Here is a 17,012-nt window from a genome sequence, read left to right as displayed (position 1 = left end):
AATAATTGTGTCAGACCTTATTTACCAAATATATACCAAAAATACCAAATTTAGTTTTTTTGTTCTTACCTTATATGATGCAAAATATTTTAAAATGTTAATAATTGACTCATATTTTGATGGTTTAAATCACACTTGTGTGATCACACATACAGTGATTAAAAACAAAACAAACCAATCCACTCCGGACATAAATAAAATTTTTATTTTAATAACTTTAATAAGTCACTAAAACAGATGCTGTTGGGTGTCTGAGCTTCACGTTTATTTTATGTAATAAATCACTTATAGACCTGACAAGGCCTTTATCCAAACTTGATCTTAAATTATTTCTATATGAGAAAAACAGTAAATGTTTATCCTCTCTGACTAATTTAACTCGTATTTTATTACATGCTACCAGAACAGAAGCAACTGAAATCATAAAAACATATTTCAAACTCACCGTCCAGACGCCAGAAACACAAACAGAACCAGAATCTGTCAAACATTTTCAACGGTTTCAGTTCACAAATATGAAGACAAACTCTTCAGAACTGTTCAGTAATAAAATGACAGATGAGCTGATGAGAGACTGATCTGTAGTAAAATGAAATGAAACTCGGCTAAAATAACTCTCGTTCGGCTAAAATAACTTCCTATTTATTCAGTGTTAATGTGTGGCCATTCAACTCTTTTATACTTATTTAGTCACATCCTCATTCTCATTTTTAGCTCCAGTATATTTTCAAACATTTCTGGATCTTGACGGCATATTTTACTTGGCAGTCAATGGGACAGTCTCCTGGTTTTCATTCAAAATATCTTAAATTATGTTCCGAAAACGAACTAAGCTTTTACTGGTTTGGAATGACGTGGGTATCCGTAATAAAATGTCCCTCACACGGGGTGAACAAAGGCCTCCTGTAGCCTTTTTGGATGAACTAACCCTATAAAGCAGTGTTTGATCTGCTCATGAGATCCTGAGAGTGTTTGGCTCTGCTCTCTCCTCTAACTGTCTCCAGCTCGTTTCTTCTTCAGTTCTTCTTCAGTTCTCCTCTCAGACGGATTTCAGAGAATGGCTTTACATCTTAATGTTGTGATCCAAACTAACAACCCTCAGTCTCTTGTTCTCTGACTCCATTCATCACTGATGGAGCTTCAGATTTCACTCTTTAAGAAACAGGAATATTAAAAGATGTAATGTTGTGTCTGATTCTACAAGCTCTGTTTAACTGTAAATATAGTTTAAAACACACTGACTGTGTGTAAAACGTTTTGCACTATGTGCATGTAAAGCATTTGTCACTTATATTCTATGAAGAGTAAGAAAATTTATGCAACACAAGTTTGCACAAGAAAGACAAAATTGCAGCAACGTGAAATGTGGAAATACAAAATAAATGGGCTGTAACCCACAACAGTGCTTGCGTGGTCAAGAAAACCCACACTGGTAAGCTAGTTTCACCATCTCAGTTTTGCTTTCAAAGCAGCATGACCAACAGTTTCCCACAAAGAGGTTTAATTTGGACTAACAATCACAGCTACTCACACTACATCCATACAAAGTAATGAGGACAGTGGCCTTTATTTAAATCAGATTCATTCAGTGGAAAATGAGATCAGTTTTGCTGAGTTTGGAGAATTTGATGATTATTTTTGTGCACAGCGCCTCCAACACAGAAAATGCTTGCTGGATGAACAGTCAAGAGGAGAAACATTATATACATTTATATTTTAAATATACATTTACACTATAGATTGTGTTATATTACCTTGGCATTACATTACAAAGGAAAAGCTAATTAAAACAGCGAGTACAAACATTTCTCTCTCCTGACTGCAAAAAGCAATTACTCCATACTCTTTTCCTCTTTTGGAAAGTCGCGGGGCTTTCTTTTGGATATTTGAGCTAATGGGAACGTACAAATCATATTCTCCCATTCTCCAAGGTATACCAATCTATGACGACTTTGTGTGTAAAAATTGTCCATATGGGAAAACAAACTCGTATTGGTGTATATTATTCAGCATATTAATATAAATAGTTAGCAGTACAGCGTGTTGGCAATAATGGAGGGGAAAGTTGAAAGAAACTGCATTCCCAATACTAGATGAGCCAGCAAGCCTGTGTCCTCAGACAGAATTAAACAGCTTTAAAATCAAACATTTTTAGATGCTGTGGTAAGTTTAACTGAGTATCTGCGTGATGTAATACAACAGCGTGTAACATACAGTATATCATATGTGCCAATATAGCATTAGCAATGAGAATAAATTAAGAAACTTAGCTTAGCTTCGTGAAGACATTCAGAGATAAATAAAGGGTGAAATAGCCAGCTGTGAGGTGGACGCTTTATCAGCTTCTTGATATCTCACTTCTTCCAGCGGGAAAGGCAGATCTAGTGCAAAGCATTGCTGATAACTTATTTTATTTACTTGCCTTTTTTATCATTCAAATTTGGCTAGGTGGTTATCAACACATTTTTCTTTGATGTGACACATTATTATTTACAGTAATAATGCTTTACACAGACTTCCATTATAATGTGAACATTTCCAAATAATGTTTAAAATATTTTTTTTTATATAATTTCGAACTGTATATGCGGCTGAACTACTGTCTTCCTCCAGGAGATGCTCGACATAATAAACAAAATAGATAAAAATTAAACATGGTGAAACTCTTGAAGCTCAGAGTGAGAAAACTTTATTGATAGAGCAAATACAGAGGACAAATGGACAAGACAGGTACATTTTTAAGAGCTCTTAAACCCCTGAATAAAATATGAAAGATTACATCAAGATCAGCACATGAATATAAAGCTTTGAAAACTGAAAAAAATAATAATAATAATGGCAGGTCACATGAGTCAAGCTTGCATCAGCTGACTCTAATCTGATTTCTTTAAGATGTCAGTTTTACACACATTCTAGATCATTAACATCTCTAAACATCTTCTAAATGTCTATTAATCAATCATGCACCTGATGTGTGAATCTGTGATGGACCTTATTCAGCTCTTCTGGATCTGATGTCATAAACCAGAAGAATGACAGTAGCCACGCCCACCAGAGCAGAGAGGACCAATCGGATCACAGCTTCAGTAGAACCACAGCAGTGGACAGAGTCTGAGGAATAAAAACACCAAACTCGGATCAGATCAGTCAATAAACATTAATATCAGCGCCGACATCAACTAATATCATCTCTGCTATACCTGCACATGTGTGACAGAGCTGAGTGATGTCCAGATGTTGAGTCTGGTTGCTGATGGGATTGTTGAGCACACAGCTGTAGCTGTTTTTATCCTGATATTCCACCTCCAGAGGTAGAGAGAGACTGATGCTGAGATCAGACACACTGATGCTGGACAATAAACTGTTTCCTTTGTACCAGGAGAGAGTCACATGACCCACATTCACCACTGAACACACCAATGAACAATTCTGCTCTGAGGATGATGATGAAGATGATGAAGAACAGTCTCGGCTGATGACAGGAACAGACAGAGGAGCTGAAAACATGAGTGAATAAAGATAAATATGAACAAATCTTATCAATACTCTTATTTTGTTTTTATGTGTTGAGTGAGTGTAAAAAAATATTTAACATTTCAATAAGTTAATAGTAATTTCAGCTCCAAATGTCCACAGTATGCGGTCTTCATGTCTTTCAGTAACAGCAGTCGGTGTAGTGACTGAATCTCCCTCCATCACTGACCCTGACTTCTCTTCATCACCAAACACACCTGAATAATGAGTTTTCACAGATTACTGCTGTGGGCCTTGAACCTGGTAGTTCCCTATCATAGGTCACTTCGATGCTGCGGTGACGTCACCACGTATGGGAACACCTCTGGTGTGACGAATGTCTGAAGCCCTATACCATCCCGCCAATCCTATTGGCCAAATGGCGCATAGCACCACCCTGCGCATGCGCGAGCATGATATACCTGGGTGCAGCGCGCCATTTCGCTCAGATTTCATTCCTTCAGGAATAGCGAATCATCTGTGCCCTATCGTCTCGCGTTCTCCAGCGATCTCTTCGAGCAGTGTTAACTCCTCTTCGCGGACGCGATGAGCTTTCGAAAATGTAAGGAGCCATGTACCAGGTACATCACGGCGGGGGACACTCATGACAGGTGCGTAGTATGTCTTGGTTTACATCACGCACAGGCGGCGCTTAGCGGCCTTTCTTCCTGTCCCCATTGTGATGGCCTGCGGCTCAGAGTGCTGCGCTCCAGGGTGGAAGTTTTCTCTAATGTCGCCCTCGAGTCTAACCCCCGTCAGGTCACCTCTGCGACTGCCGAGGCACCGCACGAGGCGAGGGCCTGGGGTGACACGTGCGACATGGATTTTGTGGACAGCGCAGCGCTGGAATATTCTCCACATCGCTCGCTCTCCCCTACCCTGCTGCAGAATAAAACTTATACTGAGCCCGTCGTCTTCTCTAATGAGGATTTACTTCCCACACCGGAGGCATGCACCGCCATCTCCTTCGGTTGTGGACGCTATGACGACGATGTTTTATCCACCGCGGCCTCGGGGTCTGAGGACTTCGCGACCGACACTAGCCCTCTTCCTCCTAGCGGACAGGAGAGGCGTGTTTCCCCCTCCTACAGTGAGCTGTTGGATGTGGTTTCTCGTGCGGTGGGAAAATTGGGGCTAGACTGGGAGGTTGACAAGGCCGAGGCCCAACCTTCTTCCAAGCTGGACGACCGTTTTTTAACCAGTCGGACACCTACACAGCCCCGGAGGCCTTTGCCTTTTTTCCCGGACCTCCACCAGGAGGTTTCGAGGTCCTGGAAACAGCCATTTTCGGCGCGGATTACTAACGCCGCGGCCGCGGATTTCGCCACCGTTTCTGATATGGCGAACCATGGCTATACTATGATGCCCCCGGTGGAAGAGACTCTCGCCGAACACCTTGCGCCTAGTTCGGCCGCGGCTTGGAAGTCTCGCCCCCTTCTTCCTTCGAAGGCGTGTCGAGTCACGTCTAGTTTGGTGGGTAAATCCTACATGGCGGCTGGTCAGGCGGCTGCGTCGCTCCACTCTATGGCGGTCCTTCAGGCCTACCAGGCGGAGTTATTGAAGGAATTGGATGAAGGTGAGGGCATCACACCGGAGGCAGTTAAAGAACTGCGTAGAGCTACGGATTTGGCGCTACGCGCTACCAAACATACCGCTAGTGCAGTGGGCCGTACTATGGCCGGTTTGATTTCGGTTGAGCGCCACCTCTGGCTTAATCTCACCGATATTAAGGAGAAGGATAAATCTTTCCTTATGGATGCCCCTGTCTCCAGGGATGGATTGTTCGGTGAGGCTGTCACGTCAGTAGTGGAGAAGTTCAGGGCAGCGAAACAGCAATCAGCCGCTTTCCGCCAGCTGATTCCCCGCAGACCCAGGGAGGTCGAACGCCGGCAAGCGCCCGCGCGTTCTCGCTCAACCTCCTCTCACCGCCAGCGAGCAGCCTCTCGAGAGGAACCTACACCCATGGCGCCTCCTCGTAAGGACTGGGGCCCTAGGGTTTTTCCTCCGGCGCACCAGCGTCAACGTAAGCGTTTGAACCTGACCTCGACGGCTAAAGCCTCTCGTTCTCGGGTGCCGAATAGCAGCTCCTGATCTTTCTGCTGCTTGCCAGGGACTGTGCCCTCCGCTAGAGAGCGCTGTCGGACCGCTTTCGCGCATCCCACACTCTCATTGCAGTCCCCATGCTCAAACATTGATTGTCTCGCCGCTAACAGCGCCTCGAGCAACATTGGATCGAGCTGTAATGACAGACGCTCCCTCAGACACTCTGCGCAATCCTGCTTTCGGAGTTCGAGGGACGACTCAAGGACCCTACACAAACGGCCCGTTTATGACGGCTCACACAGCCGCCGCTTTTTCGCTAGCGGCAGAGCCCGATGTTCCATCTGTTGGCCTAATTCCTGCCGTGGACACGCTTCAGGATTATACTCAACGGAACGCAACGACTCCGGCGCATACGCTTCCCCGGTGCACGAACACCACGGGTTTTTCGTGTCCGGTCGTTTTAACGCGTATGACGGCGTTGCTGGGAGCGGAAGCTTTGAAACCGTTAATATTGTTTCGGGCCGCGTGGGAACGCTTGCCCGGCATTCCTCAATGGGTGTTACGCACGGTTTGTCACGGATACACCATTCAGTTTCGGAAAGGCCCGCCTCCTTTCCGCGGAATTCTTCCCACTACGGTGAAGTCTACGGAAATGGCGGTGCTGCGACAAGAAATGTCAGCTCTGCTGAGCAAAGGGGCTATAGAAGAAGTACACCCCTCTCAGATGGAGACAGGTTTTTACAGCCGTTATTTCGTGGTACCGAAAAAAGACGGCGGGTTACGACCCATTCTGGATTTACGCCGTCTGAATCTTGCACTCAGACCGAGCAAATTCAAGATGTTGACGGTGAAAAATATTCTGTCTCAGATCCGACCAAGCGATTGGTTTATTACGATCGATCTGAAGGATGCGTATTTCCATATTCAGATCGTCAAGAGACACAGGAAGTTCCTCAGATTCGCTTTAGAGGGCAAAGCGTATCAGTACCGCGTTCTTCCCTTTGGCTTGGCTTTAGCGCCCCGTACGTTCTCAAAGTGCATGGACGCAGCTCTGGCCCCGTTGCGGCTCCAGGGCGTTCGTGTGTTGAACTATTTGGACGATTGGCTGGTGATAGCGCAATCGCGGACTCAAGCACACTCTCACCGAGATCTTGTGCTGAATCATTTAAACAGCCTGGGCTTACGAACAAATTTCAAGAAGAGTGTTTTAACTCCCTCTCAACGGATAACTTTTCTTGGAATAGATCTAGACTCTCGCGCGATGACAGCGAAGCTTTCTCTCCCGCGCGCTCAGTCGATTGCGTCATGCGTGCGGCACTTCAAAGCGGGTCGCACGGTGACGGTGAGATTGTGCCTCAGGCTCTTGGGTCTAATGGCAGCAGCATCCCCCGTGATTCGTCTGGGATTGCTTCAAATGCGCCCTTTTCAGTGGTGGACAAAAAGGCGGAATATTTCACCCCGTTGTCTCCCGCATCGCACGATTTCGGTGACACGGCGGTGTGTGATGTCGCTGAAAATTTGGATGTCAACCGAATTTCTCCTGTCAGGAGTTCGATTGGGAATTTATGCTTTCCGAGAGACTGTCACGACGGACGCGTCTTTGACTGGTTGGGGAGCTGTGTGTCGAGGGCGACCAGCCCACGGAGTGTGGACAGCGGCTCAGCGCGGCTGGCATATAAACAGACTGGAATTACTGGCAGTTTTTCTGGCTCTCCAGTATTTCTCGGATCTGCTGATCGGCCGTCATGTGCTACTCAGATCAGACAACACAGCGGTTGTGTCTTATCTGAACCATCAAGGAGGATTGCGCTCTCGCCCCCTGTGCAGGCTGGCGAGGCGTGTTCTTCTGTGGTCTCGGGACAAGTTTCTCTCGATCCGGGCCATTCATGTCCCCGGACGATTGAATTTCGGAGCGGATCTGCTATCCAGACAGGCTCTGGAACAGGGAGAATGGCGATTACACCCCCAGACGGTGGATCTTTTATGGCGGATATTCGGCAAAGCGAAAGTGGATTTATTCGCATCGAGCATGACTACGCATTGCCCGCTATGGTTCTCCCTACGCTCCCCATCGCCCCTGGGCGTGGATGCGTTAGCTCACAGCTGGCCCAAGACCAGTCTGTATGCTTTTCCTCCGATTCGTTTGATCCCAGCGGTATTATGCAGATTACGCCGGGACAGAGTGGAACAGCTGCTGCTGGTGGCTCCGCGATGGCACACGCAGCCGTGGTTTGCGGATCTGATCAGTCTGCTAGCGGGCTCTCCGTGGGAGATTCCCATCAGACAGGATTTATTATCACAAGCACAGGGGCTGATTTGGCACCCGAGGCCAGATCTGTGGAAACTGTGGGCGTGGCCACTGAGCGGAGTGCGTTAGTATGTCCCGGTCTTTCTGCTGAAACTACTGAGACTATATTGAGTTCTAGAGCAGCTTCTACGAGACGCTTATATGCTTTCAAGTGGAGACTGTTTACAGCCTGGTGTGGTAATCATAATGTGGATCCAGTTTACTGCCCAGTGGCTTCAGTGCTGGAGTTCCTCCAGGAGCGTTTCTCGGATGGCGTTACACCAGCCACTTTAAAGGTTTACGTGGCAGCCATTTCAGCTTACCACGAATGCATAGGCGGTGCCTCTGTGGGGCGTCATCCATTAGTTTCTCGTTTCATACAGGGTGCGCGACGGCTGAGGCCTTTCCGCCCTGTGCGAGTTCCTTCATGGGATTTATCCATTGTGTTGTTAGGTTTATCAGGGCATCCGTTTGAGCCCTTGGAGACCGTATCGGATAAAATCCTGACATTGAAGACACTTCTTCTCATGGCTTTATCCTCCCTCAAGAGAGTTGGGGATTTACAGGCTCTTTCTGTTTCACCCTCATGCATGGAATTTGCACCAGGCTCTGTGAAGGTGCTGCTGCGGCCCAGGCCTAACTATGTTCCTAAGGTCGCATCTAACCCTTTTCGCTTTCAGCAAGTGGTTCTGGAAGCTTTTTCGCCTGCCGAGGCCGGGTCAGGAGATCTAAGTCTTTGCCCTGTGAGAGCTTTAAAGACTTATGTGGATCGCACAGCTCCTTGGCGTGGTTCTGACCAGCTGTTTGTCTGCTTTGGACATAAAAGTAAGGGCCATGCAGTTACAAAACAGCGCATGTCCCATTGGCTGGTGGAGGCGATTTCTTTGGCCTATGAGGCGCGCGGACTCGCTTCGCCCTTAGGGGTTAAGGCTCATTCCACTCGAGCTGTAGCTTCTTCTCAAGCTTTTCTCAGTGGCTCTTCTATGGATGATATCTGTGCTGCGGCAGGATGGTCCTCACCGAGCACTTTTATCAAATCCTACAGTCTGGATGTGAGGATGGCCCCTGGCTCCCGGGTTCTCTCCGCTTGAGCAGTTGCTTCCTCGGATCTCAGTTATCAGGTACGTCAGGCGTTTTGGTATATCGTTCCCATACGTGGTGACGTCACCGCAGCATCGAAGTGACCTATGATAGGGAACATCTCGGTTACGTATGTAACCTTGGTTCCCTGAATAGGGAACGAGATGCTGCGGTTCTGGCCGTTCCGTACCTTGATAACTCTTCATCTTCAGTCATGAAATCTGAGCGAAATGGCGCGCTGCACCCAGGTATATCATGCTCGCGCATGCGCAGGGTGGTGCTATGCGCCATTTGGCCAATAGGATTGGCGGGATGGTATAGGGCTTCAGACATTCGTCACACCAGAGGTGTTCCCATACGTGGTGACGTCACCGCAGCATCTCGTTCCCTATTCAGGGAACCAAGGTTACATACGTAACCGAGATGTTATGTTGCTGTCTATACAGGGTCAGAAAGCTTTTGAATTTCTTTAAAAATATCTTAATTTTTGATCCAGATATGAATGAAGGTCTTACGGGTTTGTAATGACATAAGGGTGAGTAATTAATGACAGAATTTTCAATTTGGGGTTAACAGCGGGGGAAATAAGTATATTTGACCATGGGCGTAGGTTTGGGGGGGGGGGGCGCTAGGTACTAGTCCCTATCAATATTTTGAGATTACAAATTTGTCCCCACCAATATTAAGCAAGATCCTTTGAACTGCTATTTGGATCTTTGCACTGCTATTTGGATCAATTCTAACGGCCAGGACGACGAAAGTACAAGAAACGGCGTAATTTGATTGGCGGCGGGGTATCTGACATGCTACACGCGCGGGCCGGGACTACTTTTGTGTGGGTGTGCATCCGTGCGTGCGTGTGTGTGCGCGCATGTTGACGACGCCAAAGGTAAGTTACCAGGGCTGTCTCTCTGCCACATTTTAATATTCCGGTTTGCCCCTTTTTGTACTTTGTAGATGCCACCCAAGAAGAAAAAAGGGGATATAAGGAGATTTTTCATAAAGCAGAGTCAGAGTGTAAGTAGGCAAAATAACCAGCTAGCCACACAAATAAACTATAGCAGTAGTGACTGACCAGGCTTTCAAATGAAGATTCTACGGTGGAAAATAGTATTAACTGGTGATAGTATGTGTTACCCAGGATGATAGAATGCTACGTTAGCAAGTAACTGAATGTCAATTAGCCTGTAAGTTACCTTAACTTAGAATCTTGCAGTCAGCATAAAAGTGTGTGTACTGGAGGGCAAATAGTGTTTATAATAGAAAAAGGTTATTATATTTATTTATTTATATTTGTTTCCTTGTGGCAGAGTATTACATTTTCTGATTTCTTTGTATGAATTCAATATACATCTGGTGGAAATTTTGTGTCAATAACCCACTTAGAAATCCCCTTACTGATAAAAATGCTGATGTGTCAAATACTTGTTTCCCCCACTGTATGTCCCAAAACACACTACAGGAAACCATTTTTAATGGGTTTAACAGTTAGCAGTTGATGGTTTGTAATGGTTGTATTTGCAGTGGGAACCATTAGAATTTCTGTGACGGTTCCTATTGGTTTTCTTTTTCAGCAAGGAAACGTATTCACCATTCACAGAAACCGTGAAAGCTTTTGATGACAGTTTAGCTCCAACAATCAGTAGCTCATAATATCCAGCATGTTCAGCTCTGATGTCTGTGATGGTCAGAGATCCAGTCTGATGATCCAGCTTCAGTCTGTCTCTGAATCCCACAACTTCACCATGAGATGTGGAAAAGATCTGAGCTTCTTTATGGATTTGAGCTATAAGAGTCTCTGAAAGTCCAAACGTCCATGTTATCAGATCATCATTATGAATTTCAGTAAGACCAGAGTTTAGAGTGACTGAATCTCCCTCTGTCACTGACACTGTCGTCAATGCATCTGAATCAGCAAACACAGCTGAAGAACAAACAGAAAAGATCAAGGCTTTTAAATAACTTAAGGATGGTTTACAAAAGTAAATAATAATAATGTCCCAAAACAACAACAGAACAGATTAATAACTGTATGTTTGTGGTAAATCTGGACAAAACTGATTTCCTGACGCAGGAACTGAAGTTGATTTGTATATGGCGTTATTTTACTGACAAATGTAGAGAATGCATTATTGTAGCGCGAAAACACATTAATACATTAATAGTGTCATTAATAGTGTCTACTTTGTAAACACTGTTTTAAAAGGTAAATAAAGCTTTAACTAATCAGACCTCCACAACTGACCAATGAAAATACTACGTGAAGAGTTTTGTAGAAGTAGTCAAGTAATTTGAAGTGCGAGCGCATGTGGCATGATTTGTTTATTTTAAATTATAATAAAATACCCACGAGCCTCAGAAAGCCGACCCCGATCTCCTTCCTTCTCACTCACATGAACTGAAACGTATTACAATAACATTTAGCAATATTAATTAAATGTAGCCTATAGTAATGACCAGCAATTATATGCTTGGATTATTTGTACATAACTTGTTGGTCTCTGAGCAATTTTTAAAAAAAAAAAAACAACAATTATAGCCTCTGACCCTTAAGACTTTATATAAAACATCAATGTTATGTCATAATATGTCAGATCTTCTCAGTTGGTATGAAGGCAAGTAACAACTCCTCAAATCAACACCAAATGTAAAAATAGATGTAAATCATGCAAGATATAACAATAAATGCTCTAATATCATTGCTGTTTGGACATTTATTGTGAGCTTTTTTTGTTGTTGTTGTTTGTTTAAATCCAGAGTTTGTTTTCAGTCCAGATTTTTTTTTTCTTTCATGAAAATCCACTTAATAATAGCTATACATTCAATGGCACTCTTCTCTGAACAGTGCATATGTTAAATGACTAATGCGAATACATTTAACCTATAGATTATAATGTAATAACGTTAGGGAAAATATAAAAAATATAGTGTCTATATATGTATATATATATATATATATATATTTACAATTTATCTAAGCAAACAAAAAAGCATATGATTCTAACAATATAGTCCTATATAAATTGTGTACTTGGATTGAAATAGGCTATTTCAATCCAAGTACACAATTTATACTATATTGTTAGAATCATGTGCTTTTTTGTTTGCTTAGATAAATCGTTCAGAAGGGTTTGAGCAAACTGTTAAAGATCATTTACAAATCATCCAGATGCCCAATTAATTTCTAATATGACTAAGTAGTATTAAATTGTAAAGAAATTACAGATCCATCTTTGTAATCAGACTGCTTGATAACCTTTGACGTGGTGTAAACACGATGTCCACATGTCATCTTTCGACGTAACCTACGCACACTTTCACCCTCCCGGCTTTCTGCAATGGTTTCATCTTCACTTCCTTCCCCTAAACTGTTGGCATCTTTGGATGCTAACAGTGCTAGTGATACCTTCTGCTCCACCCTTACATCTTGTTTAGACACTGTTTGCCCATTATCTTCCAGGCCAGCCCGTAACACCCCTTCTGCCCCTTGGTTATCTGATGTTCTACGCGAACACCGTTCTAAGCTTAGAGCTTCTGAAAGGGTGTGGCGCAAGTCCAAAAATACTACTGATCTTATTGTGTATCAGTCACTCCTATCTTCTTTCTCTGCTAATGTCTCCTCTGCTAAAAGGACATACTACCATAACAAAATTAACAATTCATCTAACTCTCGCATGCTTTTTAAAACATTTTCCTCACTTATTTGTCCTCCTCCTCCTCCTCCTGCTTGATCTCTAATAGCTGACGACTTTGCAACGTTTTTCATTAATAAAATTAAACACATTAGTGCACAATTTTCCACACCACAATCAGTCAAGCTCATATCACCAGCAAACTTACACTCATTTACATCCTTCTCTTCACTCTCTTATTCAGAAGTGTCAAAACTCATCCTTTCTAATCACCTTACAACTTGCCCGCTTGATCCAATTCCATCTCATCTCCTTCAAGCCATTTCTCCTGAAGTTGTACCTGCACTCACTCACATCATCAACACTTCCCTCCACACTGGTGTTTTCCCCTCATCATTTAGACAGGCACGTATAACTCCACTACTTAAGAAACCCAACCTCAACCGATCTCTTTTAGAGAACTACAGACCAGTTTCCCTTCTTCCTTTTATTGCAAAAACACTTGAACGAGCTGTGTTCAAACAAGTCTCTACATTTCTCACACACAACAATCTCCTTGACAGCAACCAATCTGGCTTCAGAAGTGGACATTCAACTGAGACGGCCTTGCTCTCAGTTGTTGAAGCCCTAAGACTGGCAAGAGCAGAATCCAAATCTTCAGTACTTATACTGCTTGATCTGTCCGCTGCTTTTGACACGGTTAACCACCAGATCCTCCTATCAACACTACTGCCGAAAGGCATCTCAGGAACAACACTACAATGGTTTGAGTCTTACCTATCAGATAGGTCCTTCAAAGTATCTTGGACAGGTGAGGTGTCCAAGTCTCAAATCTAACTACTGGTGTGCCTCAGGGCTCAGTTCTTGGACCACTTCTCTTCTCTGTCTACATGTCATCATTAGGTTCTGTCATTCAGAAACATGGCTTTTCATACCACTGCTATGCTGATGACACTCAACTTTACCTCTCATTCCATCCTGATGATCCGACGGTAGCTATTCTCATCTCAGCTTGTCTAACTGACATTTCTTCCTGGATGATGGACCATCACCTTCAACTCAACCTTGCCAAGACAGAACTGCTTGTGATTCCAGCAAACCCATCGTTCCATCACAATTTCACCATCAAGTTAGGCACATCAACCATAACTCCTTCAAAAACAGCTAGAAGCCTTGGAGTTATGATTGATGATCAGCTAACTTTCTCAGACCACATTGCTAAATGATCCTGCAGATTTGCTTTATTCAACATCAAGAAGATCAAGCCCTTTCTTTTGGAACATGCTGCACAAATCCTTATTCAAGCTCTTGTTCTGTCCAGGCTGGACTATTGCAATGCCCTCTTGGCAGGTCTTCCAGCCAATTCTATCAAACCTTTACAATTAATTCAGAACGCGGCAGCAAGATTAATTTTTAATGAGCCAAAAAGAATACACATCACACCTCTGTTTATCAATTTGCACTGGCTTCCAATAGCTGCTCGCATAAAATTCAAGGCATTGATGTTTGCATACAACATCACCACTATCTCTGCATCCATTTACCTAAATTTGTTACTTCAGACTTATGTGCCTCTAGAAGCTTGCGTTCTGCAAGTCAACGTTGCTTGATTGTGCCATCCCAAAGAAGCACAAAGTCACTTTTACAGACTTTTAAATTAAATGTTCCCTTCTGGTGGAATGAACTCCCCAACTCAATCCGAGCAGCTGAGTCCTTAGCCATCTTCAAGAATCGGCTTAAAACACATCTCTTCCATCTTTATTTGATCCTCTAACTTTATCACTCAATATTCTAATTATATTCTTTAAAAAAATCTAACTACCTTTCTAATCTTTTTGTATTCTATTTTATTTTCATTTATTATGCAATTGTATATGTATGTGTGTGTGTGTGTGTGTGTGTGTGTGTGTAAAGACCTCTAACTAGCTTGCTCTATTCTTTTATTTTTTTATTCTGTTTTCTTTTTATTTATTATATTATTTAAAATCCCATGCTACGTGTGCTGTGTTAACCTAACTGAGACTTGTTATAGCACTTATATATCATTGCTCTTTTTGTTGTTTTTGATTCCTTCCACTTTCTTCATCTGTAAGTCGCTTTGGATAAAAGCGTCTGCTAAATGAATAAATGTAAATGTAAAATAATCAATATCCTAATAGTGCATGAGCTTTGAGATTTGAGAGTGCACAGGACACAGCTTGAGTGAGAGGAAATACGTTTTACGTTTTAATGCTCGCGCATTGTATTAATGTGCTTCCGCGCTACAATTATGCACTTTCGAAATTTGTCAGTAAAATAATGGCATGATAATTTGAGCTCCACACAGCATCATACACAGAAAACACTTTTACTGCAGATGAGAATCACGTCACACTGAAACTAAAGCTGCTGCTTTTTCATCTTCAGTCATTTATAGAAAAGACGTTTAAAAAAAAAAAAAAATGAACCTGAAGAAAAACTGAATTCATAAAAACACATTTCAAACTCACCGTCCAGATGCCACAAACACAAACAGAACCAGAATCTGTCAAACATCTTCATTGATTTCAGTTCACAAATATGAAGACAAACTCTTCAGAACTGGTTCAGTAATAAAATGACAGATGAGCTGATGAGAGACTGATCTGTAGTAAAGTCACGAGAAACTCTACTGTCGGCTGAAATAACTGCACAAATAGAAGTGTTAAACCGTGTGAACATCCAGCTTTTTGCTGATTTCACAACATGTTAATTTTGTGTCTTTTAGCTCCAGTAGAGCACAGCTTCCTCTTCAGGTCAGGTTTGTTGTCTTCAACAGAAATAAACTGAATCATAAGATGATCAGAGTCTAGAGAAGGTGCGAGTGTCTTAAAGCAGCATTCTGCTCATGAGATCCTGAGAGTGTTTGGCTCTCTGAACAGACATGTCAATGGTACATTCCCACATATGCCAGTCACACATGTCGTTTGCTCTGCTGCACTTATATATTAGGGTTTTCTTCTGCATCTGTCACTGATGAAAGTCTGGATGCTCCCTTTGGTCTTTAGAACTGTGAAATGAATGTCCATTTTTCTCAGAAACCAGTTGAAATGTGGATTCATCTGACCACAGCACACATTTCCACACATAGTCTTTCTGACTATCTGAGAAGAGCTTTGGCCTAGAGAACCCCATGACATCACTGCATAGAACTGATGTACAGTATAGCTTTCTCCCAGAGTAAAACTGATTCAAGTTACATTTATTGATGCAGCGCCAGACTGTGTTCAGTGACAGCGGTTTACCAAAGTAATCCTGAGCCCATGTGGCTATATTTAACATTGGGGTTTTGGAATTGGGGTTTTAAGTTAATATGTCTATGAGTGAATTCAAAAACACCAGGATATTAAATGTATGCATCAGGTAAAATAAATAAATAAAAATATATCAAATAAAATATCTTAAGTTTGAGGTTGAAACTAACAACCTTTAGAAGAGGAATTCAGAAAGATGTAATCAGTAATCAAAAATCCTATTCAGCTCATCTGAATCTGATGTCATAAACCAGAACATTGAGCAGTCATGCCATTTTCAGATATGTTGACATGTAGGCATAACCATAAAAAAAAGTAACAAAAGTTTTTGAAACACCTGCAGAGACGCGTAGGCTGGTCAGATCGATGAGGGGAATCAGAAACGCTGGAACCACTTATGAAATCCAGATCATCTTAAACATTAAACATACAATTGTACAGAGTACCGAAAAACACTTTCAAAATAGTTCTGTTTTAACTCCTCTACAATGATAAGAGCATGATGTTTGTTGGTTTAATTTCGGTTTTCACAAGCAGATATGTTTATATAATTATTATAGTGCACAAATAAAGCTTATTATGTACATGAACCTCATTGTCATGGGACGCACTACTGAGTGGAGTGTGGAGCAAGGGAGATGGAGTACATCAATCCATAGTTTGATGAATACAGGTAACAAGGAAAACTAGCATAGCACATGTAGACTTAACAATACCGGACAAACAAACTCAAAACAAGGAACACTATGACTTGACCGGACAAGGGGATGACGAGACACACCTAGGATCAATGGAAATAAACAGGAAACACCTGGAGTAAAAAGATCACAATTAATGTGAGACAGAAACTGGAGGAATGGAAGATCAGGAGACTCGAGGAAAAGGTCTGACACTCATACAATATTCTACATTTACACAGACATTAAAATTTTTTCAAAGCTACTTTGCATTCAAGTTTGATAATCTTGTTTTTGCTTCCTGGGATTGTACCCACGACTCAGTTTTGAAATTATTAGTAATTTAATTTAGTAAATTAAGGTTTTCACCACTGTAGGCGGATTGTTTTCACACACTGCGGCCACCCAACTATGTTATAACCATAGACTGTATAAAAACATAGTATCCTTGACATCACCCGTTGAGTCCTGAAGAGCGGAAAAAGTTAAATTTCTGTTTTAAGGCAGT

Source organism: Carassius auratus, unplaced genomic scaffold, assembly GCF_003368295.1.
Source record: "Carassius auratus strain Wakin unplaced genomic scaffold, ASM336829v1 scaf_tig00216886, whole genome shotgun sequence".
In the NCBI taxonomy this organism is placed as follows: Eukaryota; Metazoa; Chordata; class Actinopteri; order Cypriniformes; family Cyprinidae; genus Carassius; species Carassius auratus.
The sequence above is the reverse complement of the archived record's forward strand: the minus strand, read 5'-3'. Positions refer to the sequence as shown.